This window comes from Bidens hawaiensis, unplaced genomic scaffold (assembly GCF_021521415.1).
Source record: "Bidens hawaiensis isolate Kalapana, Puna unplaced genomic scaffold, B.hawaiensis_p1.1 tig00001032_1, whole genome shotgun sequence".
Classification (NCBI taxonomy): domain Eukaryota; kingdom Viridiplantae; phylum Streptophyta; class Magnoliopsida; order Asterales; family Asteraceae; genus Bidens; species Bidens hawaiensis.
Window position 1 is genome coordinate 2,457,443 of NW_027491060.1, and position 19,016 is coordinate 2,476,458.

Genomic DNA, 19,016 nt, shown 5'->3' on the forward strand with positions numbered 1-19,016 from the left:
TTGCAAAAAATGAGCATAATTAAAACTTTTCTCAGAACTCTCCGGCAATCATTACACAATTAATATTTTTTTTAACTATCTAATATCAATATGTATATAATAAAATAAATAAACATATAAATTAGAAAAGAAAAAAAAATGATTGGATTAACTCCCCCTCTCTAGGTTTTCACCACCAAGTTTCTTACCAAAATGCTATCTATAATGCCTACGGGATGATGTTCCGAGACATTTTGGACCTAAAGCAACTTCCAAAAACCCTGTTACGAATGGTCTTAGGCAGTGTTTTAAAAATCGGTTCAAACCGGCCTGTTGAACCGGTTAAACCGAATTTCGCATAGTAGGCCGGTTATTTTGAGTCCGGTATTTTTGACCGGTTTGCTAGAACATCGTACCGGCGGTTTTTGTTTAAAATACCGGTTTTTACTGGCAAACCGGTTTTAAGCCCGAGAAAATTATGATATTTGCGGCCAATATTTTTTCAAATTTACTTTTAACCCAACAATTAACATTCAAACAAGTAAACTTTAAGATTATTTTTTTAAAATTGAGTACTCTTGCATTATTATTTTAATATGGATTAGCTTTTAGATTATTTTTTGTTATAGGAATCATTTTTTTGTATTTTTGGATTTAAGTTACATTTATAGGGAATTATAAGGTAAACTATTCAAACGGTTGAACCTTCCGGTATAACCCGGTTCAACCAGTTGTACCATTTTTTAACCAAATCTGGTACAAGTAAAATACCGGTTTTTAAAACATTGGTCTTAGGTCTCCACCTACTCTTGTCAAAAGTCAACTTCCATCTCCTAAATTAACATAGCATAAATCACACACAACCTAATTTGGCCACGGACACAAATATATATATGGGTATTAGAGAAGAAACAAAGGGGTTCTTCATCTATTTAAATTTATTATGAATTAAATAAATATATAAAAATAGAAGTTTAAATAAGAAGGAAATGGTGACATGTTTAGCCGGTGCCCATCGGTGTAGACCAAGAAGTAAAAGTTAGATAAAACCTTAAAATAAGTAGCTTAACATAATCATGAATGGTTAGTGATGATATTAAAATAAACAAGAGATAACTACGAGTTGCATATTTTACACATATCTACAAGTAAATAATAATAGGTTAGATGATACTTTGCATCACTTAACACCTAACTTCTAACATGGGAGTGATGGTTAAAACTTGAGATCTAATTAAGGTATTGACTCAAAGGGGTTTTCACTCAGTGGTGTTTTTCCTACTTGATGGTGTTCCTGATAAATTAGGTATGGAGCGCCAAAATGGACGGTTAACATCACATCCCAGCATGCCCAACTCTAACGGGTTTGGAGGCCTAAATTGAAATGAGATTTTGTGTCTCTTTCATGACCTATTAAAAAAATGCTTGCTACAACTTTTGAACTTGTGGCATACAACCAGTAGCAATCAAGTTTGCCAACAAACTAATACTAAACTTTGAGTTTACTTTGCCCATTATAATATATTAATATATAATTTTTAAAGAACAAAGTTCAATATATTTGACAAACCAGTGGGTTTCGCTTGCCGTTTACGAAAACCGTAATTACGCAATTAGCAATTAGACTTTTTTCTTTCAAAAGCAATGAAAAAAGGAAGACTTTAAACACCCTAAAACTATAATCCTCATAAAAAACGAACACCAAAAAAATAAAATAAATAATGGATATTAGAATTGAATATGACATTTTGGTTTGTAGTTTCAGCTTTATAGCTGAGTTTACTATTGCAACAAGAAACTTAAAGCTCAAAAAGAATAAGTTAAACTACATCGAAGACAAACCAAACTCACCGATGACATCGAGTTTGTCATTTTCAAAACTGAACTATGTACAGTGTAGTTTAGTATCTTTATAGAATGAATATAAAAAAAATTAAACATATTTCCCTAGGTGAATGGAAGAAATTTTAGTGAATGTATATGTGATTCTATTTTTATTTTTAATTTACCTTAATTAAAATCTTACGAATGTGTAAATGATAGTGTAATTGTGATCCTATATTTTTTATTTTGCTCTAACTCGAAAACGAGTTTCTTATTCTTGCTTGAATTCATGTGAATTCTACTGGCCAACTTCCAAACCTGTCTTCTTCTTGAACTTGCAACTTACCAACCTTTTAATCACTTTATTGTTGGGAATTTCGGTTAAAGGCGTTACTTGACGTGCAAGGTTAAGTAACATGATTTAAATATGGAGTGGATAATTATAGACAATTAAATGTGCTTCTCAATAATAATAATATTCGTGTTTGAGTGCTTAGCCAAATTAACGTGTCTGGGTTTTGAGTTCGTGTTCAATACCTGGTACCAATTCCATTAATTGGTATCAGAGCGTTGTTAATCGACGACCTGGTAACCGACGTGAAGGTCGGACCTGTGCAATTAAAGGTCGGATACCTGTGACGTGAGGGAACTCCCACCGGCGGCGTTTAAGACTTGCAATCGGAATCGTAACTGCGGTGTGAGGAAGTTCCGATCAGTGAGTGAACAACGGTGATTTAGGGTCGACGGTGTCTTCGGCATCTGCAGTCATTAGCCGGAGTAACCCGTGACGTGAGGGAATTCCGACTAGTGAGCAGCGGCAATTGATGACCGACGTAAACGAATCTTTAATTGGCCGGCGTTCTTTAGTGGTGGATTTTGGGAACTGCATATCCGTAACCTGGGTCTTGGTGGTTCAATTATGTGTTTAATTGATATATTGAATTAATATATTATAATATTCAATTGAATTCACCACTTCTTGGCAGATTCTTTTTGTCAATTTGTGTAAGTTGGTGTGTAAGGGTTTGGTTCGAAAGGCCAAAAAGAAAACAAAAGTGATATTTCACAGGTGTTTAGTTCTAAAACCGAAAGGTGTGTTCGGATTAGATTTGGAATCGTGTAGGCTGGAAAAATTGAACCAGGTATACCAAGGGATTTTTCGAAAACTTATAGCCGAAGAAACAAGATGGGTGACGCGAACCAAGGGAAAAGAGAGACGATCTCCGGGTCGTTTCAATGTCCGCGTTTGACGAAAACGAACTACACGATTTGGAGTATGCATATGGAGGTTATTTTTGGGATTAATGGAGTTTGGGATGTGCCTGACCCGGGCTCTAATGACGTGAAGCAAAATAACATCGCGAAGGCGTTTCTGTTTCAGTCGATTCCCGAGGAACAGATACTTCAAATCGGTAATTTTAAATTGGCAAAAGAGATGTGGGATGCCATAAAGTCAAGAAATATGGGCGCGGAACGTGTGAATGATGCTAGACTTCATACGTTAATACGTGAATTTGACGGTTTGATGATGAAAGAAACCGAAACCATTGACGAGTATGCCTCGAGAATAACCGCGATCTCTTCTAAAGCAGCCACACTTAGGCAACCGTATGAAGAAAGAAAGTTCAGAAATTCTTCACAAGCCCACCAAGCCGGTTTATCCAAGTTGTAGCATCCCTCGAGCAAGTGTTAGACCTTAAAACAGTCGGTTTTGAGGATGTTGTCGGGAGGCTAAAGACCTATGAGGAGCGTATCAAAGGACACGTGTTGCGTTCTGAAGAAGGTAAACTTTTGTTTAATAATTCTGAATCCTCTTCGAGTTCGAATCAGTTTTCACGCGAATCGAGTAGGAGGAGGGAGAAAGGTTCGAATCGAGGACGTGGTGGTGGACATGGGAGTCAGAACTGTGGTTCACAAGGAGGAGGGGATAAACGAAAGGTTAAAAAGGATTACTCGGAAGTTCAATGCTTTCGTTGTGATGAATTTGGTCACTTCGTTTCGAGATGTCCTTTACGAAGGAAAGAAAGACAAGCATATTTGGCCGAAGCAAAAGAAAAAGACCCGTCCCTCTATATGGTGCAGTGCATTCAAGAAAAAGTGTACTTGAATGAATAGAAGGTTATACCAAAAGATTACGAGGGTGGTTCCAATGAACAAGACTTGTGTTATTTGGATAACGGTGCGAGCAACCATATGACGGGTAATTATCTTTTTTCTCTGAGTTAAATAAGTGTGTTGGTGGCAAAGTTAAATTTGGAGATGGGTCTTATGTGGATATATGCGGGAAAGGGTCGATATTGCTAGTCGGTAAAACGGGGGAGCAATAATTATTGAACGACATTTATTATATTCCTAGTTTACAAAGTAATATTATTAGTCTTGGGCAAGCAACGGAAAGTGGTTGTGATATTCGTATGAAAGATGATTACTTGTTGATGTATGATGATCAAGGAAAATTGTTGATGCGGGTTACTCGATCCAAGAATCGTCTTTATACGATTAAGTTAAAGACGGGGAAACCCGTGTGTTTACAAGCCCGGATTGATAGCGAGAATTGGCTTTGGCACGCGAGACTAGGACACCTAAATTTCGAGTCTATGAAACAAATGGTGAAAAATAATATGGTCGTTGGAATGCTAACGTTGATCAAGAAAATCAAATTTGTGACTCGTGCTTAGTCGGGAAGCAAACGAGGAAACCGTTTCCGAAGTCAGCGACTTTTAGAGCAACCCGAGCGTTGGAACTAATCCATGGAGATTTATGCGGGCCCATTATTCCTAGTACCTTAGTCGGAAATAGGTACGTGTTCGTCTTGATAGATGATTTTTCTCGTTTCATGTGGACTTTTCTGTTGAAGGAAAAAGGTGAAGCTTTCGACACCTTCAAGCGATTTAAAGCCATGGTGGAAGCGGAAAATAGTGAGATAATCAAGACGTTTCGAACCGATCGAGGGGGAGAATTTACTTCTCGTGATTTCAATCGGTTCTCTGAAAACGAGGGGTTTATTCGGCATTTAACCGCTCTATATACACCTCAACAAAACGGTGTTGTCGAGAGGCGGAATCGCACGATATTGGATATGACTCGGAGCATATTAAAAGCGAGACAAGTTCCGAATTATATGTGGGGTGAAGCGGTGAGGCATTCAACCGACGTGATTAATAAAATTCCAACTCGAGCGTTAAAAGACAAAACACCGTATAAGATATTAAAACGAAAGAAACCGGATCTTAAATTTCTTAGAGTTTTTGGATGTGTTGCGTATTCAAAAATAGTTGCGGGAAATATTAAGAAGTTAGACGATCGTTCGACTCGTCTAGTTTATCTTGGAAGCGAGAAAGGTTCGGCGGCGTATCATTTATACAGTCCATCGACTAAGAAAATTGTTGTGAGTCGAGCGGGTGACACGGTGTTTGATGAAAAACAAAGTTGGAACTGGAGTATAATCGATGAAGATTTGTTATTGCTTGCTGATGATGAACCGATTTGCTTTAATGATGTAAAATCGAAACCGGAGTGGGTGAAAGCAATGTGTATCGAGATTGACTCGATAAATAAAAATAATACGTGGACGTTGACTGAGTTACCACGTGGTGCAAAGGCGATTGGTTTAAAGTGGGTTTTCAAGATTAAAAGAAACGCGGATGGCTCGCTTAATAAAAACAAGGCGAGACTCGTGGCAAAAGGTTTTGTTCAGCAACATGGAGTCGATTTTGACGAGGTTTTCACACCAGTGGCTAGACTCGAAACGGTTCGTTTATTATTATCTCTCGTATCTAATGGAGGTTGGGAATTGCATCACCTTGATGTTAAATCTGCGTTCCTACATGGCGAGTTAAAAGAAGAAGCTTTTGATGCTACGAGATATCGAAAGATTGTCGGGTGTCTCCGGTACCTTTTACAAACTCGTCCCGACTTGGCGTATTCGGTCGGAGTCGTAAGCCGGTACATGCAAAGCAAGAAGCAATCTCATGCAACTCTTATAAAGCAAATTCTTCGTTATATTCAAGGTACTCTCGGTTTTGGTATTTCTTACACTCGTGGGAAAAACGTGTTAGTTGGTTATAGTGATAGTAGCCATAACATTGACCAAGACGATGGCAGAAGCACTACTGGGCACATGTTTTATCTTTGGTCTTCACCAATTACTTGGTTTCTCATAAACAATGTACGGTTGCACTCTCATCGTGTGAAGCAGAGTACATGGCGGCAAGCGCAGCCGCGTGTCAGGCGGTTTGGCTAAGAGACTTGATAAGTGAGTTATTCGACAAGGAAATTCAAGCAGTGGTTTTACGTATCGATAATACATCAGCAATAGCACTCGTGAAGAATCCGGTTTTCCATGGAAGGACCAAACACATTAAATCTCGGTTTCACTACATTCGAGAATGTGTTGATCGTGAAGAAGTTAGCGTCGAGCAAGTTAGCGGTGTTAAGCAATGTGCCGATATCTTGACGAAGACTCTTGGAAGAATCAAATTCAAGGAGATGCGGGAATTACTTGGAGTTTAAGACTTGTCGGTTTCGAGTTCGAAATTCCGGGGGTGATTGTTGGGAATTTTGGTTAAAGGCGTTACTTGGCGTGCAAGGTTAAGTAACATGATTTAAATATGGAGTGGATAATTATAGACAATTAAATGTGCTTAGATTTAATTGTTAGTATAATTATTATGTCATAATATTTTGCAATCCTAGTTGTAGTTTAAACGTGATAGGTTAGATTATAAATACCCGTGCTTTGGGGTTAGAGAATGTAATTGGGTAATTGAGTTTTATGAAGTTTCTCAATAATAATAATATTCGTGTTTGGGTGCTTAGCCAAATTAACGTATATGGGTTTTGAGTTCGTGTTCAATACCTGGTACCAATTCCATTATTTATGCCCTTTTTGTTAACCGGTTTTCTTACTACTAACCCACTAACAATAAGGTTTTCTTACTAAAACGAACTTGCTTTCAAAACATAGATAGAACCGTGCGATCAACCTATGGCAATCTTATTACAGTTTAAAGCTCTCCATGATCACGCTTGATGCTTCAAATGACCAGACATTGCTTCCCACAGTCACGCCTGCTGCTTCACATGATCACGACTTACTGCCTTCTATCACCTGTGACCTGCTTTAATTACTTCTCATCTTCTTAGTTCTTCGGCTTTCATGCTCTCTCTTCTCAGCCACACTGTGACATCTGACCCGATCCGACCCGACCCAGGTACCCGTTTCTCTGACCCGATCTCTTTCTTTTATTATTTAATATTTATACTTATATTTTACTTTTAATAATAATAATATACTTTTCCCTCCCGCCTCTTTCTCTCTCTTTCTTTCCGCCGTTCCGTCCCTCTCCTCTCTTTCCGCCTTCTTTTCCCTCTTGTCGCCGTCCCGCCCTTAAGCCTTGAACCCTTTTCCTTAACTCTTTGCTTGTCCTTTGGTTCTTCCCGCCTAAGGATGTCTGCAGCTCCACGCGCCCGACTCCTTACATGGAAGCCTGCGTGAAGACATCTTGTTCCTGCGATGCGTGAAGAGAACTCTTCTCGCAGCGCGCTAAGAATGAATGTTCTTCCCGCAATGCGCTAAGAATGTATGTTCTTCCCGCGATGCGCTTAGAATTCTAGTTCTTCACACAGCACACTAAGGATTTGTGATTCTTCCCGCAGTGCGCTAAGAATTGTTGTGCCAGCCTTCGCGCTCGCGCACTCAGCCTTCCCGCGCTTAACCCTTGTATCTTCTGTTTATTCTAGCCGTTTGCTTTTGTCATGTCTTTTCTTCTGAGCTGTTGACCTAACCTATCTAATGTCTGAATAGTTACTTTCGGCGCAGCATGCGTACCAACCCCATTGGTTGGTAGAAAAAGTGACTGACATTATCTTTTGAGATCTGCTTTTCCATGCTTTAACCAGTAACTTTATCTGTCCTCTCCCATGCCTTTTTCTGAATCCTGTCAGCCTTTTTCTCTTTTTCCTTGCTGCCATATCTTTTGATATCTTTTGCTTTTGGAATCTTTTGCTTTTTGAGATCTTTTCCCCTTTTCTAGGGATTGTGTTCCCTAGGGTTTCCCTATAAATAATAATGTTAATTTCCTAACACTACACACACAAAGCACTTAAACTCTCCTGTTCCTCCTTGCTCTCTGCCGTTGATCCTCGGTCGCCTCCCTCTCAGCCTCCGTCTTCCTCCCTGTTCTGCCCTGCTCTTCCGGTAATATATATATTATATATAATAATTTACTTATTAATTATGCTAACTTATATCAAGACTTAAAACAAATCATTAAAACAATAATCTTTAATTATAGGTTAACTTTGCTTGTTTAAGAGTTGATTCTTGCATATCTATCATCGCATCTTTATCAAGTGAGTTATCTCGTATCTAATCCCTTTTTATTTTAAATGCTTTGAGATGTTCATGTGTTCATACAAAACTTGAGTCTTAAACTGTTTATGAACTTTAGTCGCGCAGTATCCCATGTGTTGAGGACGTTTACTTGGCTGTTTATTTGTATGTGTGTATCATTACCCGCTTTGTTCGGCCTATTCCGAAGTTTTCATGGTACCATTAGATGAACACGGGAGACCTATCGTTTACGGTTTTCTTTGTTTACACTTGCACAGATGTTTTCTCGTTTTTGTGCTCAATTGGGAGCACGGATTGAACTATGAACTATGAGCTATGATCTATCTAGGCTTGATCACAATCTGATTGCACCCTTGTTAAACACCAGACATACACGTGTTGCGCGCAGATTTATGGCTATCTATGTATTGTATTAAACTTGATTTCTCACCAACACGCAAGTGTTTGACGTTTATTTTAACACATGTTCAGGTTTGCAGTAGCTGTTTTGGAGCTTGTGGATACGTAGGACGTTTTTACTTTTGGACCTAGAATTAAAATGTATCAAGACAAGTTAATGTTGTTTGAATGTTATAATTTATAATATATTGATTTATGTTTGATTTATGTTCTTTATTTTCCCCGCTGCGCGTGCGCAATAAAATGTGTATTAATAAATATTGACACCAATAGTGTCGCGAGTAATGAAGCAATATGTGGCGCCCCGATGTATAATCCGCCTTTGGTCGGGGTGTTACAGATTGGTATCAGAGCTCGTTGACTTTAGGATAGGTGGTTAGACGTAACGGCCTAGAATACCTAAGAGTCCCTTCTCGCGCATGAGAGAAATCTCATGTTTGCGCGCTTATTGTTAATTACTCGTTATTTATGAATATGCTCGCACTTGCGCAGTATATGATTTTATGTCTTATTTCGCGATATTTCGATTTTTGCTGAATTTCGATTTTTATTGATTTTTCTTGCGTATTCGTTTGTTGGGATTTGAAGATCCGAAAAGTCATGGTGATACATGAATAGTTGATTTTCAATTTCCATTTACGATTATGTTCTGAGGTTGGAGACTTGAAAAGTCATGGTGATACATGAATTGTCAACCTCCAATACTCATTTTCTTGTATGTTTTATATTGAGGATTGAAAAGTCATGGTGATACATGAATCGTCAATCTCCAATACTCGTTTGCTCGTATATTTTAAATTGGGAATTCGGAAAGTCATGGTGATACATGAATTGTCGATTCTTGATTCGAATTTGTTACCTTTATTAAGTCTGCATTTAGGATCATTTATTTTACTTTAACTGTTGACTGTAACTGACTCCGTGAAACCAAGCTTTATAAGATTAAAACTTTGCGCTAAAACCAAGATATTAACTAAAATTAAAATTTTTATAGAATGCCTCCGCTATCTCGCCGATTTCAGAGAAGAGAAGCCTCGCGCATGCGTAGACAGCAACGTTCCCAGGAAATGGCCGCCGCAATAGCCCAAGCTTTGAGCCAAAACAATACCAACACCTCGAGTTATAACATTAAGTCCTTTAACGCGGGTAACCCTCCAAAGTTCACAGGTCTTGAAGGAGCCACCGTGATGCTCCAGTGGCTTGAGAAAATAGAAAACACTTTCCTTCACACCCAATGCCCCTCAGACAGACGAACCCTATATGCTTCCAGTGTCCTGGAATCCAGAGCGCTTACATGGTGGAATGGAGTAGCTCATGCGCGTGGCGCAGAGGCTGCTTCTAGCATGACATGGGAGGAATTCAAGGAAATTCTTACGCGAGAATTCTGCCCTCCCAACGAAATTAAGCGCCTGGAGGAGGAATTTTGGAATCTTAAGCAATACAGCGGTGAAGCGCGCGAGTACGCGACGCGCTTCCATGAACTAAGCCTGCTGGTCCCTCACCTTGTTACCCCTTCCCGCCGAGCCATAGAGAAATTCCTTGGGGGTCTCCCCATGGAAATTCAAGATTCTGTATGGGCCAGAAACCCAGTTACCCTCTCTGACGCCATTGAGTTGGCCGCTGTGCTCAGCGACAACCATGTCAGAGCAGGAACCCTGTTCCTGCGGGGAACTGAGAAGACCAAACTCACCAAGACTGCCCCTGAACCAACAGAAACCAAACCAGAACCCTCAAACCGTAACAACCTCAAGCGCAGGCGCAAGGCCTATGCGCTTACCAACCCGCCCATTACCCAACAACCCATTTATCAACCTCCAGTTTACACGCCTAACCCACTGTCAGCCTACCCAACTCCCCCTGTAGTTCACAACTATGCCTTAACCAATCCAGCACTCCCTGCCCCGCCACCTAAGAAACCTTACACAGGAAATCAACCCTTTTGCCCAACCTGTAGACTTCACCACCCAACCCAAACCCCGTGTCGTCAATGTAACCGATGTGGCCGCGTTGGTCACTCTGCTGAGTTCTGTAGAGTCCCTCCCGCCAATCCAATTGCGCCAACACCACCAGTTTACCCGCAGAACCCACAACCAACATACCAAAACCCACGACCCAGGTCGTGCTTTAACTGCGGTGATCCCAGTCATTTCCGGAACGCGTGCCCGAGACTACAAGTTCAGATTACACAAGCGAATCCGGTGAACCAGATTTCAAACCAAGTGACGCGTGGACGAGCTTTTAATATAACCGCGCACCAAGCGCAAGCGAATAATGACGTAGTTAATGGTACATTTTTGCTTAACGGATTTTATGCTTCTGTACTTTTTGATACTGGCGCCGATCGAAGTTTTATTTCTCGCGCCTTCGAACAGAAGCTTGCGCGACCGCGCGATGACTTAAAAGAAGATTTTTCAGTTGAATTGGCTAATGGTGAAACTGTTTTAATAAACTCAGTGATTAAAGATTGTACGCTTAACCTTAACGAAAACGATTTTCTGATCGACCTCATCCCCATGCCTCTTGGAAGCTTTGATGTTATCATTGGTATGGACTGGCTCTCGAAGAATCGCGCCGAAGTTATTTGCGCCAAGAAATTGATTCGCATACCTCGAGAAAATGGTGATCTTCATATTTACGGCGAAAAACCTTCCAGTGGTCTTAAACTTATGTCTTGCGCCGAAGCCCAAAGACTCATGCGGAAGAAGTGTATTGCATTCTTAGCCCATGTGGTTAAACCTGCTGAAGAAAAGAAGCTTCGCGATATCCCTGTTGTGCGTGATTTCCCTGAAGTTTTTCCTGATGATCTTCCTGGTATCCCTCCCGCTCGTGAAGTCGAGTTTCGTATTGATCTTGTCCCTGGTGCTTCCCCCGTAGCTAAATCTCCTTACCGTCTTGCGCCCGCTGAGATGCAAGAATTGGCAAGCCAACTTCAAGAGTTGACTGCTAAAGGATTCATCCGCCCTAGCTCTTCGCCCTGGGGTGCTCCGGTGTTGTTCGTTAAAAAGAAAGATGGATCGTTTCGCATGTGTATTGATTACCGCGAGTTGAACAAACTCACCATTAAGAACCGGTATCCCTTACCGCGTATTGACGACCTCTTTGATCAACTCCAAGGTGCCTCTTGTTTCTCGAAGATTGATCTCCGCTCTGGCTATCACCAGTTGCGCATCCGCGATGAAGATGTTCCGAAGACTGCTTTTCGAACTCGTTATGGCCATTTTGAATTCTTGGTCATGTCCTTCGGTCTAACCAATGCACCCGCCGTTTTCATGGATCTAATGAATCGGGTGTGTAGGCCCTTCTTGGATAAATTCGTGATTGTGTTTATCGATGATGTTCTGGTGTATTCTAAGACCAAGGCCGAGCATGAGCAACATCTCCGGTTGGTGTTGCAGAAGCTTCGAACCGAGCAGCTCTATGCTAAGCTTTCCAAGTGTGAATTCTGGTCTGATGAAGTACAGTTTCTTGGTCATGTTGTTAACAAGATGGGTATTCATGTCGACCCATCCAAGATTGAAGCAATCAAGAACTGGATTACGCCATCCTCTCCTTCTGAGATCCGTTCCTTTCTGGGCTTAGCTGGTTATTACCGGCGCTTCATTTCGAACTTCTCGAAGATCGCTTTGCCTTTAACAGCTCTAACGCACAAAGGTAAACCGTATATTTGGGGCTCGAAGCAAGAAGAAGCCTTTCTAACGCTCAAGCGTTTGTTGTGTGAAGCTCCTGTTCTTGCGCTACCTGAGGGTAATGATGATTTTGTCGTGTATTGCGATGCATCCAACCAAGGTCTCGGTTGTGTTCTTATGCAACGAGGCAAGGTTATCGCTTACGCATCAAGGCAACTTAAGGTTCATGAAAAGAATTATACAACTCACGACCTCGAACTTGGTGCAGTTGTTTTTGCCTTGAAGATCTGGAGACACTACCTTTATGGTACTAGGTGCATCCTCTACACTGACCATAAAAGCCTTCAGCATATCTTTGATCAAAAGGAACTCAACATGAGGCAACGCCGATGGAACGAACTCATCAGCGATTACGATTGTGAGATACGGTATCATCCTGGTAAGGCTAATGTGGTAGCCGATGCGCTCAGCCGAAAACCCTGCCAGCTTAACTGTATCTTGCCGCGCACCCAGCTTCACTTCGCGCCGATTCAAAGCAACCTTGAATCGCGTATTCGTGACGCGCAGCGCGCATCCCTCAGTAATGGTAATCTTCGCGCCGAGTTAGCGTGTGGCGCGGAAGCACATTTTGTCCCTAATCTGAGTGGAATTCTCTGCTATCTCAATCGCATCTGGATTCCCTTTGATGAGAATCTTCGCGCTGATATCCTGAGTGAAGCGCACAAATCTCGGTATTCTATTCATCCTGGCGCTGATAAGATGTACAAGGATTTGCGCATAACTTATTGGTGGCCCGGTATGAAAAAGGATATTGCTGTGTTCGTAGCTAAATGCCTGACTTGTTCTAAAGTAAAAGCTGAACACCAACGCCCATCTGGTTTGCTCGAACAACCAGAAATTCCTACGTGGAAATGGGAATGTGTAGCGATGGACTTTATTACCAAGTTACCTTTGACAGCAAGCAAACATGATAGCATTTGGGTAATAGTGGATCGATTGACTAAGTCTGCTCACTTTCTGCCCATTCGTGAAAACTACCGTGTTGAGCAACTCGCGCAGCTTTATGTCAAGGAAATTGTCTGCCGCCATGGTACTCCTTTGAGCATCATATCCGATCGCGATGGCCGTTTTATATCTCGCTTTTGGAAATCTCTCCAATCTGCGCTAGGAACTCGCTTGGACATGAGTACGGCATATCATCCTCAGACTGACGGTCAGTCTGAGCGAACTATTCAAACTCTTGAGGATATGCTCCGATCTTGTGTTCTTGATTTTGGAGGTAATTGGGATTCACACCTGCCTTTGATCGAGTTCTCTTATAACAACAGCTATCATTCCAGTATCGGTATGGCCCCATTTGAAGCACTTTACGGTCGTAAGTGCCGCTCCCCGATCTGTTGGAGCGAAGTGGGTGAAACTCAAATCACAGGACCCGAACTTGTTCAAGAGACAACCGATAAAATCGCCAAGATCCGTGATCATCTGCTGACTGCCAGAAGCCGACAGAAGAGTTACGCAGATCGTAGGCGAAAGCCTCTCGAATTTCAAGTTGGTGATCTTGTTCTCCTCAAAGTGTCGCCTTGGAAAGGTGTTGTCCGCTTTGGGAAGAAAGGTAAGCTTGCTCCTCGATATGTTGGACCATTTAAGATTCTCGCGCGTGTGGGAAAAGTTGCCTACAGACTTGACCTGCCGCCCGCGCTCAGTAATGTGCATCCAACGTTCCATGTATCCAATCTCAAGAAGTGTTTAGCTGACGAGAACCTTCGCATTCCACTTGATGAAGTTCAAGTTGATGAAACTATGCATTTCGTTGAGAAGCCTGTTGAGATTATGGATCGCGAGGTTAAGCAAACCAAGCGCAGTCGTATCCCTATCGTGAAAGTTCGCTGGGAGTCCAAGCGCGGAGCCGAGTTTACATGGGAAAGGGAAGATCAAGTACCCGCACCTGTTCTCTGCGCAACCTACTTCGAGATAAATTTCGGGACGAAATTTCTTAAAGTAGGGGAGACTGTGACATCTGACCCGATCCGACCCGACCCAGGTACCCGTTTCTCTGACCCGATCTCTTTCTTTTATTATTTAATATTTATACTTATATTTTACTTTTAATAATAATAATATACTTTTCCCTCCCGCCTCTTTCTCTCTCTTTCTTTCCGCCGTTCCGTCCCTCTCCTCTCTTTCCGCCTTCTTTTCCCTCTTGTCGCCGTCCCGCCCTTAAGCCTTGAACCCTTTTCCTTAACTCTTTGCTTGTCCTTTGGTTCTTCCCGCCTAAGGATGTCTGCAGCTCCACGCGCCCGACTCCTTACATGGAAGCCTGCGTGAAGACATCTTGTTCCTGCGATGCGTGAAGAGAACTCTTCTCGCAGCGCGCTAAGAATGAATGTTCTTCCCGCAATGCGCTAAGAATGTATGTTCTTCCCGCGATGCGCTTAGAATTCTAGTTCTTCACACAGCACACTAAGGATTTGTGATTCTTCCCGCAGTGCGCTAAGAATTGTTGTGCCAGCCTTCGCGCTCGCGCACTCAGCCTTCCCGCGCTTAACCCTTGTATCTTCTGTTTATTCTAGCCGTTTGCTTTTGTCATGTCTTTTCTTCTGAGCTGTTGACCTAACCTATCTAATGTCTGAATAGTTACTTTCGGCGCAGCATGCGTACCAACCCCATTGGTTGGTAGAAAAAGTGACTGACATTATCTTTTGAGATCTGCTTTTCCATGCTTTAACCAGTAACTTTATCTGTCCTCTCCCATGCCTTTTTCTGAATCCTGTCAGCCTTTTTCTCTTTTTCCTTGCTGCCATATCTTTTGCTTTTGGAATCTTTTGCTTTTTGAGATCTTTTCCCCTTTTCTAGGGATTGTGTTCCCTAGGGTTTCCCTATAAATAATAATGTTAATTTCCTAACACTACACACACAAAGCACTTAAACTCTCCTGTTCCTCCTTGCTCTCTGCCGTTGATCCTCGGTCGCCTCCCTCTCAGCCTCCGTCTTCCTCCCTGTTCTGCCCTGCTCTTCCGGTAATATATATATTATATATAATAATTTACTTATTAATTATGCTAACTTATATCAAGACTTAAAACAAATCATTAAAACAATAATCTTTAATTATAGGTTAACTTTGCTTGTTTAAGAGTTGATTCTTGCATATCTATCATCGCATCTTTATCAAGTGAGTTATCTCGTATCTAATCCCTTTTTATTTTAAATGCTTTGGGATGTTCATGTGTTCATACAAAACTTGAGTCTTAAACTGTTTATGAACTTTAGTCGCGCAGTATCCCATGTGTTGAGGACGTTTACTTGGCTGTTTATTTGTATGTGTGTATCATTACCCGCTTTGTTCGGCCTATTCCGAAGTTTTCATGGTACCATTAGATGAACACGGGAGACCTATCGTTTACGGTTTTCTTTGTTTACACTTGCACAGATGTTTTCTCGTTTTTGTGCTCAATTGGGAGCACGGATTGAACTATGAACTATGAGCTATGATCTATCTAGGCTTGATCACAATCTGATTGCACCCTTGTTAAACACCAGACATACACGTGTTGCGCGCAGATTTATGGCTATCTATGTATTGTATTAAACTTGATTTCTCACCAACACGCAAGTGTTTGACGTTTATTTTAACACATGTTCAGGTTTGCAGTAGCTGTTTTGGAGCTTGTGGACACGTAGGACGTTTTTACTTTTGGACCTAGAATTAAAATGTATCAAGACAAGTTAATGTTGTTTGAATGTTATAATTTATAATATATTGATTTATGTTTGATTTATGTTCTTTATTTTCCCCGCTGCGCGTGCGCAATAAAATGTGTATTAATAAATATTGACACCAATAGTGTCGCGAGTAATGAAGCAATATGTGGCGCCCCGATGTATAATCCGCCTTTGGTCGGGGTGTTACACACACATTTAACGAGGTTGCTCTCCTTTCTCGGAAACGACTCTCAGAACGTCATGGCTCTGTTACCAGTTATTGAAAATTAAGCCTAAGAACATGAACATAAAATTTGTCTTTAAAAACGTCTGTTAACTTTCTAATACCAATTTTAGGAAATTCAACTCTTGAGATGACAGTTGCATATTAAATAACTTTATAAACAAACTATAATACATTAATTCAAAAAGGACTATTGGTTTTTATTGGTCCCAAGTATTTCATTTTTCTGGCGCTGGTCTCAACTATCACTTTAACTGCCAACGGTCCCAACTTTCACACATGTGTCTGCCACCAGTCCACGACTAACCGAGTACTAACTCCGTTATGTTTTAGATGACGTGTCCATCCTACGTGTTAAAAAACCTTGACGTGGCTGCCTGCGTGTATATTAATAACAAAAAACCCTTCTCCTCCTTGAATATATAATAATATCAGCAGATGACAATTTAATACAAATCCCCAAATCGATATCTTCAATCGATCGAGAACCCAATCGATCAAGAACAACCCCAGCAGCCTGCGCACACACGAGCCTCGGAATCCTATCAACCAACCCCAACTCTTTACACATATGAAACCCTTTATAAAACGCGTAAATATTCCCCAAATTACCCCCGGGAACAATAACCCAATCCGGCACCTCCCAGTCAAACTGCTGCAAGATCTCGATCGCAGCAGTCTTTTGCCCCTATAACCTCAAACTATTCAACGAATTCGCTAAATAAATCGGTAACTCAGACGTAACCTCCCTAACCAACTGCATACACCCATCGAAATCCGTATCAAGACTCAACACAAACGCCCCATTCGCAATCGGCTGAACCAACTGCGCCATGGAAATCTTGTTCGCATGCAAGAAAACAATACTCGGAATACCTGCGGACGCGCAGTAGGCCGACAACGCGGCCGACGTGTCCCCGGTCGACGCGCAGCCCACCCCGACAACGGGCCGGTTCATTTTACGCAAACGATTAACCTGACTAACTAACACAGTCATACCCAAATCCTTAAAACTACCCGTGTGACTAATCCCGCAATGCTTAACCCACAAATCATTCATACCCAAATGCTGTTTCCCAAACCTTTCGGCCCAGAACATATTCGAATTACCTTCGAAAGCCTATACGATATCGTCGGAATCGATCTCGGGCAAGACCCATTCTTTTTTGGACCAGACACCCGACCCGTATGGCCAAGTGGTCTTGCCGATGCGTGAATTGAATAAAGACTTCCAGTAGGATCCGTCGAAGGCTTTTAACGCTTCGATGTCGTGTTGGACGTCGAGTAAGCCGCCGGAGCGTGAGCGGTAGACGATCGATTGGGTTGTTCTTGATCGATTGGGTTCTCGATCGATTGGAGATATCGATCGATTGTCATCTGCTGATATTATTATATATTCAAGGAGGAGAAGGGTTTTTTGTTATTAATATACACGCAGGCAGCCACGTCAAGGTTTTTTAACACGTAGGATGGACACGTCATCTAAAACGTAACGGAGTTAGTACTCGGTTAGTCGTGGACTGGTGGCAGACACATATGTGAAAAGTTGGGACCGTTGGCAGTTAAAGTGATAGTTGGGACCAGCGCCGGCAAAAATGAAATACTTGGGACCAATAAAAACCAATAGTCCATTCAAAAACTAGATAATTATTTGAAATTTCAAACTATTAATTAATATTTTATTTAATTAAACTCTTTTGAAATACCCTTCAACTTTCATTGTCTTTTAAAACGTCAGTTAACTTTTTTGATAATATATTTTAAGATTAAAATTTTGTGTTTACAAATTCATGGTAAGTAGAAACCTAGCACCTCCATGATCTTAAAATAAAATAGTTCACGTATTATTTTAATATTTAAGATTCTGCCAAGGCTTTATCAACTAGAAAAGAACAAGAGATGTAAATAACGAGGTATTTTTTTTTTTTTGGAACAAATCTGTTGGAAATGGGATTGGAAATTAAACCCCAACACCTCGCATGAATTGAAAGAATGGGAAACATGCGTCGGGCATTTAACGGCTGCCAACCGTAAAGTCGGGTCCGACTCTTGGTCTTGTCTAAGGGATCCTCGGGGTTCTTCTTGGTCAGTTTTGTCAAAAAAGTACTAATTACTAGCAATGACGACAACCTCAATTACGTGTTCAACTGGAGTAAATGGGTTTAGTCTAAATTCAATATTCACGCTTGGAGATAGGAAATGGATAAAATTCCTACCGACTCGGCTCTTTTAACCAGAAACATTCCCTTGTTGGATTTGTTGTGTGTGTTATGTAATGTCGGGCATGAGTCTTCAGAGCGCATCTACACTGGTTGTCCGGTAACCGGGAAGGCGTGGAACGCTTTAATTTCTTGTTATAAATCCCCGTCTTTCTTCGCGTTTTCGGTACGGGACCTTTTAGAAGTTCATAATAACGTGGGTCTATGTCCAAAGGACAAGGAGGCTTTTCATGGTATTAATATTATTATTATTGTTTGTTCGTGTATTTGGAATGCCCGTAATAAAAAAAATTTTGAAGGTAAAGAGGTGAAGTTTGAAGATATTGCTTGTGACATTAGATCCTCTTCTTTTATTTGGTATAAGCAAAGATCTAGTTGCAAGTTTTTAAATAGTTGTTTTGTTTGCTTTAATCTTCCTTTGAGTTGTGTAGGTTGTTTGCAGCTTCGGCCTTTATTTATAGAAGTTCACAGATAAAGAAACGAAAAAGAATAGCATGCAAAAAATTGGATTCTATCGAGCATGGTTGTGCTTCCTAGGGTAGTGTCACATCACGAACGAAGAAGGCAGTGGTGGACCCAGGATTTTTTGCCATTGGGGTCCCGATTTATTCAGTTTACAAAATTTTCGAGTCGATCGTTATTCGGGTCGGGTCTAGGCGAGAAACATA

General features: G+C 41.1%; 1 pseudogene; it reads right to left on the reverse strand.

The window, feature by feature from the left end:
• Positions 1-16,101: 16,101 nt before the first annotated feature.
• Positions 16,102-17,947, reverse strand: LOC143556038 (threonine synthase, chloroplastic-like; annotated as a pseudogene).
• Between the last annotated feature and the right edge of the window lie 1,069 nt (positions 17,948-19,016).